At 36.7% G+C, this 22,656-nt stretch overlaps 1 pseudogene; it reads left to right on the top strand.

Moving 5' to 3' along the window:
* The first annotated feature begins 8,670 nt into the window (after positions 1-8,670).
* On the top strand, positions 8,671-9,673 carry LOC122746073 (annotated as a pseudogene).
* The last annotated feature ends 12,983 nt before the right edge of the window (positions 9,674-22,656 follow it).

Below are 22,656 nucleotides of genomic sequence, written 5' to 3' on the forward strand. Positions count from 1 at the left end.
TAGCTAACCACATAAGAGGAAAACTAGATAAAACCAATGTCATGAAAAATCAGAGAATATGGAATATCTATTAGTAAGGTGATCAACAGTGTTAAATTTTATAGAATTATAAAGAAGAAGATTTAGAAAAAATAAAATCAACATTGGATTTGGTTAAGGGTTAATCCTATGTTGCTGGTTAACAACATAAGATTAAGAGATTCCTGGCCATTTTGGAAAGAGTATCTTCCAGGTGAGTTTTGAAATGAGACACCAGGTTGCAAGTGAGTGAGAAATGAGTGAAAGGAGTAGTATAATCAATGAATAAAAATAGAATTTTCAAAGTCTTTGGTTCTCAGGAGGAGGGGCCATATAGGACAATAACTTGAGAATATATATGTTAGGGTCAAATAAGTATGTTTAAATGATGGGAGTTAAATGTGGGAAGCAAAGAAGGACTCAGCAGATAAGGAAATCCTGAAGAATAAATGGGTGGATGTTATGGGGAGGGGCAATGTTCTAAAGGAGGAAAGAGTAGATGTGATCAAGAGTATAATAGCGGGGCAGCTAGGTGGCACAGTAGATAGAGCACTGGCCCTGGATTCAGGAGGACCTGAATTCAAATGCGGCCTCAGACACTTGACACTTAACTATCTGTATCACTTAACCCCAATTGCCTCACCGCCCCCCCCCCAAAAAACCCAAGAGTATAAGAGCAAGAAAAGAGTTTGAATCAACAGGAAGGACCACTTGTTCATGGACTGGAGGTAAAAAGTGGGATTTAATGTCAATTGGTCTTGAGGTATAGAATAGAGGTGAAGAAGAATCCCACATAGAATGGCTTCTTTTTGCATTGGGAAGTGGGGGGTGTGGAGGTGATGTGGGAGGCCTGAGAGAAGAGAAGTATGCAATAGTGTCTGTGGAGAATATGGAAGACTGTAAATTTCAGAAGAGGAAAAATATTGCCTAATGGCATAGAAAGCCCAACTGAGATTACATAATGTAAGATTGTAAGGGTCCCCATGTTCAGTGTGGTTGTGTGACTTCCTCTGGTGTACCATTCAGAAGTTCCTAAATAGAATCAGTGAAGGCAGATAAATGAGGTATTCCACAATTGGGGTTTGATAAACTATGAATATAAACAAGAGAAGAGGGAAGGGATTCATGAACAAAGGCTAGTATACAGTGTAACTAGGTAACAAAGATTAAGAAGAGAAAAAAAGTAAAGTCAATGCTGATGTGATGTCCTGGGTGAAACACTGAGGCATGATTTAAAAAAAAAAAAAGACTGTAGGTCATGGTGACCAAACTTAACAGATAGGTGAAACATAGGGAAAGATGAAAAGATAAGAGAGAGTCTGACAGAGAAATTACATTTTTGGAAGTGGGACATTCTTGAGTAATTATGAAATAAAGTGTGAGCATCTCTATGTGGCTCAGGTTGCAAGAAAGTGAAGGCCATGGGTGTTAAGTAGATTAATGAAACGGGAGGCCAGGATGTTCATGGATACATTAACATTTATATTAAAGCTTCCTGATATAAGCACATGGACTAGGGAGGATAAATAGACTGTGAGCCCAGTACAAAACTCTTTGGGAAAATGTGGGGAATGGCTCAATGGCTAATAGATAAGTACCACTAGGATTATGATGGGTTAATAACTAAAGAAAAAGGAGAGGTTACTGAGTGATGGTCACAGAGAAAAGATATGGAAGTATTAGTGAAGGAAAAGGAGAGCTATTCTTCCTAGTCAAGTGGTTCAGGGGGCATGAGAGTGTACATCTGATATAAGAAAGGATAAGCTGGGATCTGGGAAGTTTACAGTTTCTGTGAGATCTAAAAATGGTCTAAGATGACAGGAAATTTGTTGTGGATAGAATGTCAGGAATACGAGAGGAGGAGGACCTGAAAGATATAACAGATTAGAACTTGGTTAGGAACAGCAGAGGTGGATGGGGACAGAGAACAGGGAAGTAGCAAGACATTGGAGGTAGTTTTTGCAAATGCTTTCCTAGGACTGGATAAAAGGAGTTAGTAGGAGATTTCTAGCCCAAAACAGATGATCATTAACTGCTCTCTCACTCTCAAGAATCATGTAAATGGTAAAATAAAAGCAAATTTTTAAAGCATAAAGAAGAAAGAAATTTGGTCTAGTTTTCTCTGGCCCTTCCAGTGAGTGAGGTCCTAGGTTGGCATCTCATTCTTGAATAGGGTCTGGTACTGGAAATTCTAGTCCTAGAGATGAAGAGTCTTGCACCTGTAGTTTTTATCCTGGAAGTAAAGAGTTTGATGCATAAGGTTTAAATTCTAGAATTAATTCTGGGGGTAAGATATGAGGTATGTTAGGTGGTATTTGGAACTTTTGATCTGAGAAATGGGTGAGGTCAAGATTGGAGGCTTTGTCCAGAACTCAGCATAGTGATGTTAGAGGTTCAAGTTATAGAGGTGATATAGTGAGTTTAAGGTGGAATAAATGTACACTCCAGGGCAATTTGTTACAGGGTAAAGGCTAGGGTAGCTGTTCAAAATTCTATAAGACATTATCCCAGTTCCCCTGATGTTAAATGACCTGAGCTCCTCTCACCACACAGTCTCTTGCTCACTTGCTTTCTGGATCCTGGTCTTTTGTTCTGCTGATTTAAGTGAAAACTTTTTTTTAAATACATGCCCATATTTTTGATACCTGAAATCCTTCTCTCTGTAGGCCATAGGATCTATTTTGTATTATGGTTCCTGTGTTTCATGGAAAAGTCTGATGATTATGATTGACTCTGGCCCACAGAGTGCAGTTTTCAGACCTGTCCCAGCATGGACATATGGCTCATCCTGGTTCTCTCCTCCACAGTGTAGTCTATATTCTGCAGGAATTTTAGTGCCCTGTGACTCACCTCTCTTCTGAACTATCTTAGTCTGGGTTTCCACTTCTCCTGGGCCCAGTAGCAAGCTTTTGTGTTTGTTATGTTCCAACTGAAGAGTCTTAGGCATGATTATTTTCCCTTATTTTGGCATAGGTTTTTGCTGTTGCTGCAAATCTCCTTTCTCCAGGGTGATCCAGGAATCTCTGTCTTATAATAAAAGACCAAAAATTGTTGTGACAGAAAATGAAGGAAAAACTCAAAGCAGTCAATCCAATTTTCAGATAGAACAGAAACAGAGCAGGAGATTCCCCTATAAATACAACAAACCCTAGGTAAGCTGAAATGTTTCTAATTTTAATGCAAGAGGATCATGGATTCGGAGTCATGAAATAATAGAACTGTGAGGTGCATTCTAGACTATAGAGTAGCAGAACATAGAATACGGAATGATAAAGTTAGAAGATGCCTGAGAACATAGAATGTCAATAAATAGACACTAAAATGTTAGAATTTAGAATATAAAATATTAAATCAATGAGGAACTTTTGAAAACTCAATGCTGGAATAAAAAGTGATTTTAAATAATATTAGTGGGGGCAGCTAGGTGGCACAGTGGATAAAGCACCGGCCCTGGATTCAGGAGGACCCGAATTCAAATCCAGCCTCAGACACTTGACACTTACTAGCTGAGTGACCTTGGGCAAGTCACTTAACCCTCATTGCCCCACCCCCCCAAAAATCAGAAAATTAAAAAATAAATAATAAATGATATCAGTACTTAGATTATTAGAACTAGAAGTCCCCTGAGTTTAATCGTTCATTATTAAAGGCAGTCAGGAAAAAGATAAATGCATGTCCTAGAATAACTGCATTGTCCAATATTTTTTTCTGCTTCAGTTAGCCAAGAAAAAAAGGGTTACTTCTCATCTCATCATGACTTCGGTGCCTCAGTTTTGATTCCATGTCTTCATTAAAATCGTTGTTTTATTGCAAGTCATCTAACCACTGTACACCAAATCAAGCACTTAAGGAAAAAGAAACTATATTTATACAAAGATTTTCAGGATTACACACAAATGCACAGGTGTGTATATTTAATAAGTACCAAAGTTTTAGTTACATGATTTAATTTCAGGGTCCGGTTTTGTCAAATAACCTGTAAATGCTGTTTTATACATAAAAACATGCACATACACCAACATTTATGAACTGCTTTGCAAATCTCAAAGTGATATGATTACCAATATGTTTTCTAATTAAAAATAAATTATTATAATAAAATGCAATGAAAACTGTGGGATTAAATGTCTATTGTTGGTTTTTCTTTTTTACCCACCTGTGAAAGTTTAAATGATTACACTGATGATATTGCCTAAAAGAGGTGGCATTAACTATAAATAAAAGTTAAATGTTAAGCAAAAATTAAAATTTCTCTTAACATGTTCCTACAACATAATTTCCAGAAAGAAGGACCATATTTTATCCACCCCTTACCATATTTCTCATTCTTTCTCTCTCTCTCTCTAGATAGATAGATAAATAGATAGATATAGATATATCTATCTATATATCTATGTATCAGATGCTTAATAAATATATGTGTCTGATGAAGATGATTATACTTCACATTTATGTAGTGATTCAAATTTGAAAATCACTTAGGTATAAATGAATGAATGAGCAAAATGAATGAATGAATTCTTAAAATGAATAGTACTGTTACAAAAGTGTTGTAGCAATGTTTCCAAGTTAAGTTACGGCTTTAAATACTCATTAAGGACACAAAGTCATTTGTAGGCAAAGGGAGCTTAAGTTGTAAAATTAAATTGACTTTAAACTTCTGCCTCTGTCCTGCTTACAATTAAAAAAATACTTTAATTTTCAGCTCAATTGGTTGCCTTTTCTAAGAAGCCTAGCTTTCTGGAAAATTTGTGCATATTGAATAAGGGTGAAAACATGTAATTGAAATGAAGAGTAACACAGAATCCTTTCTTCCATGTCTTGTTAACTCAACCTTAAAAATAGTGTCCCTATCAGTTTAAATTTTTTGTCCTTCTACTTTCTCTTCCCCCCCTAAAAAGTAAGATACTTTTCAGGAAAAAAGGACTGTCATATCCTTCTTTTTCATCCTCAAAACAATATATCATAGTACTAAGAAGGCACATGGTATGCATTTGAGAAATATTTCTTCATTTGATATGGTTTTCATTATCGAAAGGATTCTGGACTAAGAGTCAGGACCATGGTCAAGTATTTGAATGTGTGTTGTACTAAAGAAAAATGGATTTGAAGCCAGAATAACTGGATTCAAACTGCATACACTCAAAAAAATCATATAACCACATATAAATATGTTCTTTATCCATAAATCAGTGAAAATGTCTCAAGACAAAAGACAGGGTTTTGTTTGTTTGTTTTTTTTGGTGTTTTGCCCCCCACCCCCCAGGACAATGAGGGTTAGGTGACTTGCGCAGGGTCACACAGCTAGTAAGTGTCAAGTGTCTGAGGCTGGATTTGAACTCAGGTCCTCCTGAATCCAGGGCCGGTGCTTTATCCACTGCACCACCTAGCTGCCCCCAGAGTATTTAATGAACAGTGAGGATGCCACTGTCACTGAATCACAGAGAATGTGGGAGAGCAGCGTAAGGTGTATGAAAACTGGGAAGGTGTGGGTCAGGTTAGGAAGGATTTTGAACATCTAGCAGAGTATTTTATATTTGATGTGGTGATAGGGAGCCACTAGAGTTTATTTGAGTATGGAATGACCTTTGAAAATAGTGATGCTATTGAGTAGGCTAGTAAAACCTATGTTTTTGGAAGGTCCCGTTGACAGCTCAGTGGACTAGGGACTATGGTGGAAAAGGGACTTACATCAGGGAAACCAACCAGAAGGCTATAACAGTAGTCCAGGTGTGAGGTGATGAGGATTATTTAATTTGAAAATATATTATTCAATTTTGATATAAATTAGATTCATGTGAATCAATAATCCAGAAATGATACAAAATTTGTGAAGGCACAAGGGATATGATTGCTATTTTCAAGATTTTCATGTGTGCCATGTGAAAGAATAAAATTTATTCTTCTTAAAACCATACTAGATTGGGGGGATAGAAACTAGGGCCAATGGTGAAAGCAACATAGTGGTATTTTTGAAAGAGTTCTAGTGAACGTTTGTTTTTCTTCCTCTCAGTAAACTTATCAAGGTCATTATTGCTTGGGGACAGGATAAGCTAGTTGCTTTCTTTGTACACAAACAGTTCTGAGATTGACAAACATCCCTTTAAAGTTTCTTGCCATCTTTTGTCTCTACATTCTCTTACCCTCAATCTTCTTTGCAATTTGAAACAAATTCCTTTATTCTTCATTGATTCAACTGTTATTGGTAATATCAAGCAGACTAGTTATCTCAATTCTCAAGATTTTTTTATAGTATTTTTAATCATGGCCTCTATTTTCTACTTATACCTCAAGCTAATAAGCAGTATCTATATTATTTTGATGATTTTCCTTTGTCTCCCAGGAATGGGAATAGGAAAGTATTAATTCTTCAGAGCCACTGCTGCTGGCTACCACAGATATGGAGGTCTCAGAGAAGGGAGACTTTTATAAAATCTATTGTTCTAGGTCAGGAATTCTTATTCATTTTCTGGCCAGCTAAAAGGAATGATGATTAAAGATGCCTGAGCTCTTGAGCTTGTTATTTTTAATTAAAAGAAAAGCAAATTATCTTAATCAAAGAGGAAAAAGAATATTATGTTGGTGCCCTCTCTGAGTGACTGAAATTCAATTTATATTGTATTAGGCCCTTGCATCAAGGAATGTTGTGGAGCTATGATTCTTTGGCCACTATTAAAGTCTGTAATTTCCTGAACTTGTCTATGGAACCTCTACACAAAAATATATATACTCGCTTTGTGTAATTGTCAGGTTGAATTTATTTCCTTCTTTTAAAAAATTGAGGACTATTAAACTAAACAGTGAAATTGTATAGATATAGTATACCAGATTTTGTATACCATTTTGTTCAAGGAATTATACAATGGGAATGACTCATTTTCTTGTCTTTCAATTTAGAGGCAGTTGTGTAATTCCTGTGTTTTACAAAAGGTGCCTTATCAAGAAGATTCTGAAGACAATGTCGATACTTTAATATTTTAAGAATCTGTGCTTTCATTTTACCTTTTCTCTTTTCTTCTCTCCTCTCTTCTGCTCTCCTCTTCTCTCTTCTCGCTTTTTTAAAACATTATGTTTTTCCTTGCATGTCTGCTCCTTTAACTGATACAGATGCCAACACTTTAATGTCTTAATAAATGGTTAAATAATTAATTACCCCCTCTAATTTCATGCAACCTTTTTTAGTGATGAGCCTCTCCCAACACATGATATAATATAGGACTCATACCTGAATCCTTTTTTGCTTGGTAGGACCTGTAAGTGCTTGATGTAGTTTTATGAAAGACCAGCACCACTGAAACATATAGATGAAGCATTAGAAGAGAGATCAGAGGGGCAGCTAGGTGGAGCAGTGGATAGAGCACTGGCCCTGGAGCCTGGAGTCAGGAGTACCTGAGTTCAAATCCGGCCTCAAACACTTAACACTTACTGGCTGTGTGACCCTGGGCAAGTCACTTAACCCCAATTGCCCCCACACACACAGACACAAAGAGAGATCAGAGGATAGTGACGAAGACAAATGACATAATTTTAATAATGATGGTGGTGATGATGAAGACATGTGTAGATATGTACATATGATTTTAATAATGATGGTGGTCATGATGAAGATACATATATGTAGATACATACTTCTAGGAATGTGAAGATATAATATGCATACATACATATATTTATATATCTATCTGCATGACTTTACTCATTGCACTCTAAACTCTCCACAGAAAGGGACTATGTTTGAAAATTAGGAGGGTCCCTTATACCCATTTATTAATGAATGTTCAAGAAAGAATTATTGATGCCATTGATGAGAGAAAAAAACGTCTATGTGATAATGAGGATTTCTTGATTCATCCTGAATAGACACTTAGTCTTTTTATTAGTATATATTTATCTTAAGCTAGCTGTGTTTTACTGTATTTTGTGAGAGATCTTACTGAGAAGATGTATGGCTCTTGGCTTAGTACTTATAATTAGGAGGGCATCCCATGTTGTAAGTGCCTGTCCAGATGACATGAATAGAAACTCTGTTTACCGGAGAGCTTCTAAAATAATCTTAGAATAAAAAATCCTGCATAGTTTCTTTTATACTTCCAAAACCAAAATAACTTTTTTTAAAATTTCATTGAGGAGCTCAACAGTAGAGGGAAGAAGAATTTTATTCATTCAGAAAGAATCTCAGTTGGAATAGTACCAAGTTAATTTCTCTAAGCAGAAATTACTTTCCCTATTATTCATTTTAATTTTCTGTTTACAGCCCCCAGTTTTTTGAAAGAGAAAGTGAGCAACTATTCCTACTTATGCTCGAGGGGGAATTGGAGAAATGTGCATCCCTCTAGTTATATAATTTATTGGTCTTGTTTGCTACATAGGCCCCATGCAAGGGAGAATGGAGCAAATGACTTCCACATTGGTAGCAAAATGAAAAGTGAAGAAAAACAATGAATTTGAATGAAAAGGACCAGGGTTCAAACACTGACTTGTCTCTGTGTTACCTCGTAACTGTAGACACATCGACCTAAATTTTCTTGGTCTATTTTCTAATCTATAAAATAAAGGTATTATTCTTGTTGATGGCTAAGGATGTTTCTAGCTGAAATGAATGCTATTAGTTTAATCTTATGAGCATGAAAAAGTCATTTCCTTTTCTGAGATATGGAGATGGAAGGTAAAATGCTATGATAATAGGAAGAAAGCAGTGTTAACTAGATCTGTTATTATGTGTAAGAAGCCTGAAAAGGCAGTCTGGTTCTGGACTGCAAAAGGATTTCTATGTCAAATAGAGATGGTCATATATTATCCTAAAGGCAAAGGACGTGGTGAAAAGTGGAAAAATATGAAGGATGCTATACAGATAGAATAAGCAAGATTTAACAATTGATTGGATATGTAGGAGAAGAGGGTTGATGGAGAAAGAAATAATGACTCTGGGGAAAGGGGAGGGACCTTGGGATCAGAGGAGTGGAGGTTCTGGGAACCTGGAGAGGGAGATGCCACCAGCACTGCTGCCGAGCAGCAAAGAAGCCCTGGAAGTCACCCCTTGGACCCAGGTCCAGTCTTTCTCAGTTCTCTCTCTTCCCCTCCCTGGTCCTGGGAGCCACAGGTAGCTTGAGGCAACGTTTCCAGAGGTTCTAGGAGCAGGAAAACATTGTCATCGATGTCCTGGGAAAACTGGAGGAAATCTCTAGAATCAAAAAGTAGTACCTGGCTACAGGTACCATTGCCTTCCTGGCCCTCTGTCTCCTATTTGGCTGTGGTGCCTCCCTGCTCTGCAATCTAATCGGATTCATCTACCCAGCATATGCCCCCATGAAAGCCATTGAAAGTCCCAACAAAGAAGATGATACCATCTGGCTAAGCTACTGGGCAGTATATGGCATTTTGGGCCTGGCTGAGTTTTCTCTGACATCTTCCTTTTCTGGTTCCCCTTCTACTATGCAGGGAGGTGTGCCTTCTTGCTGTGGTGCATGCTTCCAGTGGCCTGTAATGGCTCGCGGATCCTGTACCATCGTCTGATCCGCCCCATCTTCCTGAGGCACCAGGCTTCCATAGACAGCCTGGTGACTGACCTGAGTGGACAAGCAGCCTGGACACGGCAGCCAATTTGACCAGGGAAGCAACCAAGGCAGGCATGACTCACCTACAGAAGAATAAGTGAAGAGTTTACTCCTGAGCCAGAAGCTTCGAATGACTGGACACCCTACTCCCAGCCCCCTCAGCATCAAAGACCATGGCCCCTAGTTCTGACCCATGTCTAAGCAGCTGACCCCTCCCAGCTGTAGCTCCCCTAACTCTATCCGTGGGCTTTAGGGCATTAGAGAAATCTCCCCAGGCTGAGCGGTGAGGTGGACATGGCAGGGGTGGGGTGGGGGGACCCTCTCCCCATCTAGGTTCTACCAAAACCAGCTCAGGGCCCTGCTGGTGCTCAAGACTACATCTAGCCCCCTCCACCCACCCACCACAGGCCTCTCCATGGGACTCTTGATATGTCCTAGCTGTTCCTGCTGCCCTTGTAGTTAAAAAAATAATAATAATAAAGTCCAACACAGGCCAAAAAGAAGAAAGAAAGAAAGAAAGAAAGAAAGAAAGAAAGAAAGAAAGAAAGAAAGAAAGAAAGAAAGAAAGAAAGAAAGAAAGAAAGAAAGAAAGAAAAAGAAATAACAAGTCTTAAAAAATGTACTGGGGGCAGCTAGGTAGTGCAGTGGATAAAGCACAGGCCCTGGATTCAGGAGTACCTGAGTACAAATCTGGTCTCAGACAATTGTCACTTACTAGCTGTGTGACCCTGGGCAAATCTCTTAACCCTCATTGCCCTGCAACAACAAAAAAATGTACTGATTCAGAGTCTTAAACTCCTCTTCAGGGACGGGTTCCTATAAACCTAAGAAGACTTTTATGAACCGATGTGAAATGAAGTGAGCAGAAACAGGAGGATATTGTACAGAGTACCAGCAACATTTTAATGATGGTAAAATGGGAAAGACTCAGCTACTCTAAACAATACAATGATCCAAGACAATTCCAAAGGAATCATGATGATTCTTTCCAGAGAGAAAGCTGATGAACTTTAAATGGAGATTGAAGCACACATTTTCACTTTATTTGTTTTTTTGGTTTTTTTGCAACATGGCTAATGTGTTAATATGTTTTGCATGACTTCTTATGTATAATTACTATCATAATGCTTGTCTTCTTCTTCTTCTTCTTCTTCTTCTTCTTCTTCTTGGTGAGGCAATTGGGGTTAAGTGACTTGCCCAGGGTCACACAGCTAGTAAGTGTTAAGTGTCTGAAGCCGAATTTGAACTCAGGTCCTCCTGCCTCTAGGACCGGTGCTCTATCCACTGTGCCACCTAGTTGCCCCTATGCTTGCCTTTTTCATGGGTGTGGCAGAAGGAAGAGAGAGAGACAGAATTTAGAACTCAAAATTTTTAAAAAACGAATGTCAAACAAAAAAGTAAAATGACAAATGTTTGAGCAAATATGGGAAAACTGGAACACTAATGCACTGTTGGTGGAGCTGTGAACTGATTAAACCAGTCTGGCAAGTAACTTGGAACTATGTGCAAAGGGTTATAAAACCGTGTATACCCTGTGATGTACCAATACCAGAGCTAGGTTTCTATCTCAAAAACTTTTTAAAGGAAAAAAAAAAAAGAACCTATTTTACAAAACAACAACAAAAAAAAGCCCAAATCAAACATATTTATAGGAGCTCTTTTTTGTGGTTGCAAAGAGTTGGAAATTGAGGGGATGTCCATCAACTGGGGAATGACTGAACAAGTTGTGGTATATGATTATAATGGAAAATTATTGTGCTATAAAAAATGACAAACAGGATGATTTTTAAAAACCTTGAAAAGTCTTATATGAACTGATAGTGAAGTGCATATAACCAGAAGAACACTGTACATAGTAACAGCAATATTGTATGATGAAGAATTGTGAATGACTTAGCTATTCTCAGCAATACAATGATCCAAAACAATTCCAAAGTAATTATAATGAAAAATGCTATGCACCTCCAGAGAAAGAACTAATGTCTGATTATGATTGGAGCATACTATTTTTTATTTCCTTCCTTCCTTCCTTTCTTCTTTCCTTCCTTCTTTCCTTCTTTCCTCCCTCCTTTCCTTCCTTCTTCCCTCCCTCTCTTCCTTCCTTCCTCCCTCCCTTCCTCCCTCCCTCCATTCCTTTCTTCCTTCCATCCTTTTTTCCTTCCTTATTTCCCTTCTTCCTTCCTTTCTTCTTTTCTTCCTTTCTTTCATCTTCTTGTATAAAATGATTCATACTGAAATGTTTTACATGATTTCACACATAATAACCTATATCAAATTGCTTATCATCTCATGAAAGGGGAAGAAAAGAGAAGGAAGGATAGAATTTACAACTCAAAACTTAAAAAAAAACTATCAAATGTTAAAATTGTCTTAACACATAATTGGAGGGGAATGTAATGATTGGAATGATGCCACCTCCTGGAGACTTACTGTAGAAATAAGGTGAACATCTCTGAAGGCAAGACCATGGGTCTTTTCTTTGGCATCAAGAAGTGACGTTGGCTGGTGGGAGGAAGAAGAGGGGAGAGCCTGGTGCTCTGATTCTCATTTTTTCCTGAGGCACTAGTGGAGAAGGGAGCTAGAAATGCGCTCTCCCTTTAATAGATAGGAATCTAGGCCTTTTCTTCTCTCTTTACCAAATTCTTATTCTCCTTAATAAATTCTTAAAAGTCTAACTCTTGCTAAAGCTTATAATTTATTGGCGACCACTCATGAGATATTTTAGACAGACTAGCTAGAATTTTAGCCCTTAACAGGAAAGTATTAATAAAAGTAACATAAAATGAAAACAACCCAGGGACTCCTTGACCCAACTAAAAAGTCAAAATAAAGTATAATTATTTAGAAATAAATAAATTACTCATCAGGACATGAATTATAATAAAGGCATAAAAACTGAATAATAACCTGGAATTGATAGTTGAAAGGGACAAGCATCCCTTCTCAGCCCTGAACAAAATTTAGGACTATATCAACATTTGAAGCACAAGGCAGACTTGATTTATATATAGGAATTTTTAAAGTTAAATAAAAAATCTGTGAGACACAGAAAGAAGTAGATATTGTAAGAGCTAAATAGAAAGACTTGGGATATTCCACAACTCTTCTTAGGACTTAAGGAGCCAAGTTGAAAAAGGTAGGAGGTACAGGAAGCATCAGCTAAAATGAGAAACTAAGAGGAGAAATGGCAGTGAAAGGAGAGATAGGTCAATGGACCCTCCAAATATCTTAGAAGCCTGGACTGAAGCTATCAGATCTATGTACCTCTATATGGATTGAGAGACGTTCTGAAAAAAAGTCTACTTTTTCCCCAACTTCCCTTCTTTCAGTTTGTCTAATACTAAACCCTATGGTGTACTCTTCTCATTATTAAATATTTCCTGTATCATCACTTGGTCTGAAATATAAAGCCCCAAGTTATTTTGAAAGAGCAAAATTTCTATATTGATTTTAGGAATTTTCTTAAGGGTTGTTTCTGAACTATAATGATTTTGTTGATAACATTTTTTTGTGGGGACAGAAAAAGTAGAAGCTAAGGAGAGAAAATTCTTGCTGATTGAAAGAGAGATTGTTAATTTCTGGGAGAAAGGCTAGGTAAACTAAGAGAGCTTTTCATGTGATGTACTGATGAAAGGAGTATTGAATCTTGTTCTTGTGCACAAAGCCATGTGAGATTATTGTTCTCTAGTACCATCTATGGCCTGAGAGAAAGGATACCTTTCAAAGATTCCCAGTTGTCCTCTACTATCTTCCATTTTTTAATTAGGAGAAACAGAATAGAAAAGGTAATATTTGCATCTGGTTGCTTGTGACCTCTGAAGGAGTTGGACTTGGCTAGAAACTAATTGGAGAAAATGGAATTCTGTCATGTGAAGATTTAGATAAGTTGTCTCCATTTCCAGAAAAGCAAAATGGGGAGTCTTTGAGTTCTCAGACTCAAGAGAACTGCTTGTAATTTTGAATAAGTGCAAATGTAGTTGTATTCATACATGCACATTTATGTTTATATGCATTTATGCATTCATATATATATATGTATATATGCATATGGGAATGTATGTGTGTAAACACAGATACTTTGTTGGAAGTATTAACATTTTCTCATTATGTTTCAATTTTGTTTTTCAATCAAATCTATTTTTGTCTCTTTCTGACTTGCCTGTTTGGAGAAAAAAAGGAATTCAAAAGTCATGTAACAAATAGGCATTGATATATAAATATATAGCATGCAGAGCCAAGATGGTGGAGTAGAGGCAGGAACTCACCTGAACTATCCTAAATTCCCTTCTGTAAGGGCTAAAATTCTAGCTATGCTGTCTGAAACATCTAAGTGGTCACCAATAAATTATAAGCTTTAGCAAGAGTTAGACTTTTAAGCATTTATTAAGGAGAATAAGAATTTGGTAAAGAGAGAGAGAAAGGCCTAGATTCATCTATCTATTAAAGGGAGAGCACATTTCTAGCTCCCTTCTCTACCAGAGTCCTCAGGAAAGAGAGTGAGCCAGAGTGCCAGCCTCCCCCTTCTTCCTCCCACAAGCAAACGTCACTTCCTGACACCAAAGAAAAGATGCATGGTCTTGCCCTCAGAGACCTTCTCCTCATGGTGGAGCTTTCCTACAGTAAGACTCTAGCAGGTGGCATCATTTCAATCATTACAGTCCCTGCTTTGTTTCTTCAAGAAACAGGGTGTTTCCTTGATGAAACAGTCAAAAATAATAGAATATAATACCCTATGCTAACTAACAATATGTTAATAACAATATAGAAAAGGGAGAGAGGAAAGTTTTGTCCGGAGGGGCAGTCTCTCATGAACCAGTGCTTTGACATTGGTCTTGCAAAGGGAGGGCCTCTGCAGAGAATACATATTACAAATGGTAAACAAGCAAAACTGTTAATTTAAAGTCTTTGAAAGTCTTTTCTCAGATGGTTCTTGGGACATCCTCTGGGTGTAGTCATAGAATGGAAGTCTTTTCAGAAGTTGATGTGTGGATGCTGGTAATCAGCCAGGAAAATTTCCTACAAAATTGAGCTTAACACAACTTTAAAATAGCTTTGTCAATAATCAAATCAAACAATGAAAGTTCTCAAAAACATGTCTAAGGGAATTCAGAATCTTAGTTGTTATACATGAAACATAAATTGAAACATTCTTTAAAACTTAATATTACTATAGTCCCCCCCACCTTGTGAAGGGTAAATTGAGAAGACAATTGCTACAATATTAATTTAAAAAAAAATTTTTATCTTTGTTTCATAACTTTTTGCATCATCTGCTTAATTATCCTCATGCCATTATGAGAAATTAAAAATATCTAATATAATTGGTAATAGGTGTCAAGGCCAAATTCAACACTGTATTTATCATGACACCTGAGATAATTATGGGGGTTACCATAAAAAAACAGAGAAATGATGGGATATGAGCATTCCCACACTTGAGCAATATATACTGCCCATGCAGTATGCCAGGCTTAAAATGGGTGGATGGAATATACGACCATGCCACTGAACATATTGGAGGAAACTGAGTCATACTTAATCAGATGCATGGGATTAAAACGTCCATGGCATCAGGCATATAGGAGGGGGCGTAGAAGCCAGGTGTAGAATGAGATTGCTGGGATCAAAACTTCCAGCCATCTATACAATATTGTGGGGGGAAAAAATTAAACCAAGAGAAACCAACCTCAACATTTGTCAAAACCCATTCCCTCGGCCGTACCTTGACTTCATGCATGACTCCCCTAATGTGAACAGTTCAATGTCTGCTCTTGCTTGTATTCCTCTGAACATATTGGATGGCATCTTGGCCAACTGGAATCTGATAACTCAGAATGAAGGCAATTAATGTCTTAAATGATAAATTACCATAATCCAAGTCTCATATGGATTTAAAAATTGAGGATAATAAATGATCACAAAAAATGTGAATACATCTTGACTCAGAATATAATATATAATTATGCAACAATTTCAAATAATACCCCTTTTTTTACTAAGTATACAATTACTTTTGTGAAAAATCAGAACATATTTAAATACAAGTTAAAACACAACACAATCCTAAAGAAAACTTTTTTTTTTTTTGAAAAAGAAAACTTTTGGGGGCAGCTAGGTGGCGCAGTGGATAAAGCACTGGCCCTGGATTCAGGAGTACCTGAGTTCAAATCCGGCCTCAAACACTTGACACTTACTAGCTGTGTGACCCTGGGCAAGTCACTTAACCCCCATTGCCCTGCAAAAAAAAAAAGAAAAAAGAAAAAAGAAAAAAAATAGAAAAAAAACTTTTACAAATGTTCCCCTCTTTTTTTTTTTTTTGGAATAGGCTTATCAAAAATAATATTTCTAGAATCAATTTACACTTGCCATGGCAACCAATTTGCCAGGGAATTGCTTTATAGAGTTCGATCAAATAATCAGTTGAGATAAAAAAATAACAAAAACAAACAACTCAGAATATGGGAGCACAATACTCCTAGAATTAACATTGTATTCTGAAATCAAAACCATCTTGCAATGTTTCAAAATTAGATAGATGAATGAATAGAAGAAAATATACATGAAAGCAGAAAAGACAATGAAATTCAAACTATGGAAATCTAAATGAATATGAACTTAACATTAATAAGAGTATTACAAAATATAAACTTGATCACATGACTATAAAAAGCTTTTACAAATATTCTTTTTTTTTAAAAAAAGCTAAGTATAAAAGACAATCTCAAAAGCATGACAATCTCTATGAAAATAAACCCATACCATTAATTTCAAAATGTAAATGTAATAGCATAGAAATCCTATGTAACCTCTGAACTAACATTATTACTCTGAGTGAATTTAGAACACTTTTGATTCCGATATCTGAAATCCCCAATATTCATATGAATACCTTCCTGCTTACTTCTACATTTCTGTAAAATATGTACCCTTCCATGGCAAAAGAAGTAGAGTCTTGAATTATGATGATGATTGTCATTTTTATTCAGCTTAAGTTTTTCTTCTTTAACCCCTCTATATTGTCTGTCAGTCCTTTTACCATACAAATGCTTTATAAGGTTACTAATTAAAGACAAAAGCAGATTAACAAAATTATGGACAAAACGAGCATATCTGGAATTTAAAGGGTTTTTTTGAGTCAGAAAAACCCTTTAAATTCCAGATATGCTCGCTTTGTTCTTATTCTCCATAATAAATGCTTAAAAGTCTAACTCTTGCTAAAACTTATAATTTATTGGCAACCACTCATTAGATATTTTAGACAGTACAGCTAGAATTTTAGCCCTTACAGATGGTGGCAATGAAGGGACCTTCTCCTCATGGTGGAGTTTTCCTACAGTAAGTCTCCAGCAGGTAGCGTCATTCCAAGCGTTATACTTCCAAACAACTTTATTGAATTCTGGAGTGGGAGAACCAAAAAACGTTGTAGTGGAGCAGTTTTCCAGCCCAAGGAAACTTGGGATGTTGGCAAGAAACATATCTTGCAATGTTTATATCGATAAAATAGAGAAACAGCTGATTGATGAATTGGGAATGCAATTAAAAAAAAACTAGAAAAAGATCAAATTAAAAATCCCCAATTAAACACTAAGTTAGAAACCCTGAAAATCAAAAAGAGATTAAAAATTTCAAAGCAATGTAACTATGAAACTAATAAATAAAACTAGGAGCTGGATTAATGAAAAAAAGCAATATAATTTGATTTTAATTTGATTTGTTTAATTTGATTTTTTTAAGAAAAAGGAAAATCAAATTACCAGTATCAAAAAGTGAAAAGGGTGAATTCACCACCAATGAAAAGCAATTATTAGGTGCTATTTTGCTCAGTTCTAGATCTATAAATCTAACAGTCTAAATGAAAGAGATGAATATTTACCAAAATATAAATTATCCAGATTAACAGAACACGGCATAGAATATTAAATAACACTGTCTTAGAAAAGCAAATTGAACAAGCCATAAATTAGCTCCCAAAGAAAAATCCCCAAGACCAAATCCATTCACAAGTGAATCTACCACACAATTAAACAATTAATTCTAATACTTTATAAATTATTTGGGAAAAATTAGCAAAACAATTTTAACAAAAATGCTTTTATGATGATAAAAAAATGGTGCTGATGCCTACCAGGAAGTGTAAATCAAAGAAAGAAAACTATAGGTTAATTTCCTTAATGAATATTTATGTAAAAAATTAAATAAAATACTAGTAAGGAAATTACAGCAATTTATCACCAGAATAATCACTATGACCAGGTGGAATTTATACCAGGAATGCAGGGCTAGTTCAACATTAGGAAAACTATCAGGATAATTGACCATGTCAACAAAACAGACAAAAATCATACGATTCTCTCAACATGTACAGAAAAAGCATTTGACAAAATACAATATTCATTCCTATTAAAAACACTAGAGAGCATAGGAATAAATGGAGCTTTCTTTAAAATGATAAGTAGTATCTATCTAAAATCATCAGAAAGCACTATTTGTAGTGGACTTCAGTTAGAAGCCTTCCTGATAAAATTGGTGTGAAGCAAGGATGTCCATTATCAAAACTATTATTGACTATATGGGAGATGTTATCTATTGAGTAGACAATGAAGAAACAAAACTATTACCCTTTGTAGATGATATCATAATATACCTGGAGAAACCTAGAGAATCAACTTAAAAACTAGTTGAAATAATTACCAACTTTAGGAAAGTTTCAGGATACAAAACAATTTTGGGGGTGTGGAGCCACGATGGCAGAGAAAAGGCAAGAGTTCACATGAGCTCTCACAAATTCTTCCCCAAACACCTTTAAATGATGCCTCAAAAAAAATTCTGACACAGAAGAAGACCCACAAAAGGATGGATTGAATCAGTTATCCAGCCCACAGCAACCTTAGCATGTTGGCAGGAAAGATCTGTCACACGTAGATGAGAATGGAGGACAATCCATAGTACCCGGTGCCACAAGAAAGGAACAGCAAACCTTGGAGGTAACTCCACCCCCTGTGGTTGCAGTGGCTGCCTTTGGAGATCTCAGCACACAGATGAATGAGTCAGCCCATAGAGGAAGAGTGATGTCCAGAGGTTATGTCCATATCATTCCTGGGGAAAAACAGGCCGTTTTAATGACTTACTCAAGACTACAAAAGTAATGTCATAGAGGCAGGATATGAGTTCAAGTCTTATGACCAAAAAACGAAATTTCTGCTGCTGCTGTTGTTTTCTATTTTACTATCATAAATGTTTTTTTTTTTTCTTTATCTCCAGTAAAGGTAGCAATATTACTTCTAATTACTAAGACTAATTTCATATTCACTTGGAGTCAGGGAAACCTGGTTAAATAGTGTCTTAGACTGTTTATGAAACATACTATCCACCTCCAAATAAAGAACTTGTAACAATTGGAGTGGTGCCACCTGCTGGAGAGTTACTGTAGGAAAGCTCCTCCATGAGGAGAAGGCATCTGAGGGCAGGCCATGTGGTTTGCAAGGTCAGAAAGGCGTCAGAAAGTGATGTTTGCTTGTGGGTACTGTTGATCAAAGCTACCAGCCAATTACCTTTTAGCTGTGTGTGTGTACGTGTGTGTGGATGGGATGTTCCTGGTCCCACAGGAGGCTTGTGGGATGAAGAAGGGGTGAGGCTTGCTCTCTCACTCTCTTTCATGAGGACCTCAGGGAGCAGAGGAGTTGGAGATGCGGGCTCCCTGAGATAGATAGCTGAATATAGGCCTCTTTCTCTTTTCACCAAATTCTTATGTTCCTTAATAAATGCTTAAAAGTCTAAACTCTTGCTAAACTTATAATTTATTGGTGACCACTCATTAGATATTTTAGATGGTATAGCTAGATAGCAACTTTACAAATTGATATTAATGGAACTTAGACTGAAGCATGCTACTTTTTAACTTTCTTTCATATTTTTTCTTTTATTCAAGTTTTCTTATACAAAATGACTAACCCTCATTGCCCCGCCCCCCCCCCCCAAAGTGCTGCCAACACTAACATATGATACAACACATAACCCTGTTGGAGCCTTGAAAGAAAGGAAAGAGGAAGATCTAATAAGTCAACAATAATCAGAAGACTTCAAAAAAAGAGTTCAGAAGTTAATCATAATAAAAAGTAATATTTAATGCTTTACAAACTTTCATGCTGTTACTGGATATGAGAATTACAATAACCTGCCAGGATTTTTCCATGAATTCAATATTCTACCTCTTGATATAACTGCCTACTTAGGTACAAAATGTATGATAGTTAATATAACTGAATGACAATAAAAAACCCAATAGCTCTAAGAATTTAATTTAAATTTAATTTTCAAGCCAAAAACAAATAATTAAATAAGTGAATGAATGAACAAATAGATAGATTGATAGATTAATAGATAAATGAATGAATGAATGAATGCTGTCTTAGAGACTTAATATTTATGTAATGCTGGCAATCTACGTAACTGTATCTTAGTTCCCTCAACTACAAAATGAGGGGGTTGAAATCAGTGGACTCTCATATTCTTTCCTCATATAAATGTATGGTCCTATCATCCTGTGATATTCTAAGGGCTTGAACTAGCTCTCTTCTCGTCTATCCAATGAATCTTGAATCTTGTCCCATTATATCCTACTCCTCATCTGCCAATTCAGAGAGAGAGAGACAAAGACAGTTATAGACAGAGAAATAAGACAGGAATTATTGTCTGTTGTTTTTGTTTGTTTTATAATATTTGTATGCTGAATCCAATCACCTTTTAAAAATAATTAACTGTGCCTTCTATAGTTTTTCGCACTGTCAACTTACTTTGCTTAGTGATATCATTTTCTTTTTTTTTAATCTCCAGAGAGGCAATACTTTCTTGGTTTGACTTCTTCTTCTTCTTCTTCTTCTTCTTCTTCTTCTTCTTCTTCTTCTTCTTCTTCTTCTTCTTCTCCTTCTCCTTCTCCTTCTCCTTCTCCTCCTCCTCCTCCTCCTCCTCCTCCTCCTCCTCCTCCTCCTCCTCTTCCTCCTCTTTCTCCTTCTCCTCCTTCTCCTTCCCCTTCTCCTTCTCCTTCTCCTTCTCCTTCTCCTTCTCCTTCTCCTTCTCCTTCTCCTTCTCCTTCTCCTTCTCCTCCTCCTCCTCTCCCTCTTTCTCTTCTCTTTCTTCTTTTTCTCCTCCTCCTTCTTCACTTCCTCTTCTCATCCCTTCATCAATTCTTACTTCTTTCTGCCTTTCCTTCCTCCCTCCCATTTTATGGGAGAGTAATTATTCACTCTCCTCATGCACCATGATTTTCTTTTTTTTTCTTTTATTTTTTTGTTTGTTTGTTTGTTTTTTTTAGTGAGGCAATTGGGGTTAAGTGACTTGCCCAGGGTCACACAGCTAGTAAGTGTTAAGTGTCTGAGACCAGATGTGAACTCAGGTACTTCTGACTCCAGAGCCGGTGCTCTATCCACTGCGCCACCTAGCTGCCCCTTACCATGATTTTCTTAGGCATTCTTAGGGGTAATAATTGTTAATAAAAATTTAGGGGCAGCTAGGTGGTGCAGTGGATAGAGGACTGGCCGTGGAGTCAGGACCTGAGTTCAAATCCGATCTCAGACACTTGACACTTACTAGCTATGTGACCTTGGGCAAGTCAGTTAACCCCAATTGCCTCACCAAAAAAAACCAACAAAATGTCTAGGAATGTTTGTTCAGGCATACTTTGAGTAACTTGACTTATTTTCTACCTTTGACATTGTTGATCACTTTTTCCTCTTGGATATTTTCTCCTATCTATGTATTCCTCATATTGCCCTTTCCTGATTCTCTTCCTCCCTCCTTTTCAGTCTTCTTTGCTGGTTTTTCCTCCAGATCATCCCCACAAACCATAGCTGTCCACCAAGGCTCTTTCCTGAACCTTCTTCTCTTTTCACTCTATGCTATCTCACTTGGTGATCTCACCAAATCCCATGATGTAAATCCTCAACTCTATGTAGATAATCCCCAGAGATAGATAGAGAGATAGTTACTCTCTTTGCTGAGCTATAATCAGACATCTCTAAATGCCTATTGCACAGTTCCAAATGGATATCCTGTAGCCCTTTCAGACTCAATATGTCCAAATAAGCCTCATTTTTCCTTCTAAATGCTCTTCTTTTCTAAATTTCCTATTACTAGAAAAGTCTGACACCATCATCTTCTCAGTCATTCAGTCTACACATCCTCAGCCAGATTTACACTGCATCATTCACCCCACATACCCAACCTCTTGCTAAACATCACTGTTTTTACCTTTACAGTATCTCTCATATATACTCCTTTCTCTGCATTCCTTCATCACCTTTTGCATTGACTATTGAAATACTCTTCTAACTAATCTTTGGAGCAACTTGGTGGCATGGTGGATAGAGCACAGAACCTGGAGTTAGGAAGATGTTATTAAATAGTTTCAGTCATGTTCAGCTCTTTGTAATGCCATTTGGGGTTTTCTTAGCAAAGATTTTAGAATAGTTTGCCATTTTTATCTCCAGCTCATTTTACAAATGAGGAGACTGAGGCAAACACGGTTAGTAACTTGTCCCCAGGGTCACAAAGTTAGTAAGTATTTGAGGCCAGATTTTAACTTGAGTCTTTCTGACCTCAGTCTCAGCACACTATCCACTGTGCCACCTAGCTTCCCATGGAGTTTAGAAAAATTGAGTTCAAATCTGACTTTATATATTACTAGGTATGTGACACTGAGTAAATCACTTAGCCTCTGCTTGCCTCAGTTTTTTCATCTGTAAGATTAGGATAATAATAGCAACTATCTCACAGTGTTGTGAAGATCCAATGAAAGAGAAATTTTAAAGTACTTAACACAGTGTCTGAAAAGTAAGCACTATAGAAATATTAGTGACTATTTCTTCAAGATAACTCATACTCCAGTCCATCTTCCCTTCATCTGTCAAGATTTTTTTTCCCAAAACTGTAGATCTGACATTTTATTCCTTTTTCAGTTGGCACCAGTAGTTCCCTTTTACCCCCAGCACTAAATAAATATACATTGATTCTTTGATATTTAAAATTCTTCACAATCTTGCTCCTTTTTCATATTACCAGCTTTTTTATTTATTACTTTAGTCAACAC

The sequence above is a fragment of the Dromiciops gliroides genome, chromosome 1 (assembly GCF_019393635.1).
Source record: "Dromiciops gliroides isolate mDroGli1 chromosome 1, mDroGli1.pri, whole genome shotgun sequence".
NCBI classification, from domain to species: domain Eukaryota; kingdom Metazoa; phylum Chordata; class Mammalia; order Microbiotheria; family Microbiotheriidae; genus Dromiciops; species Dromiciops gliroides.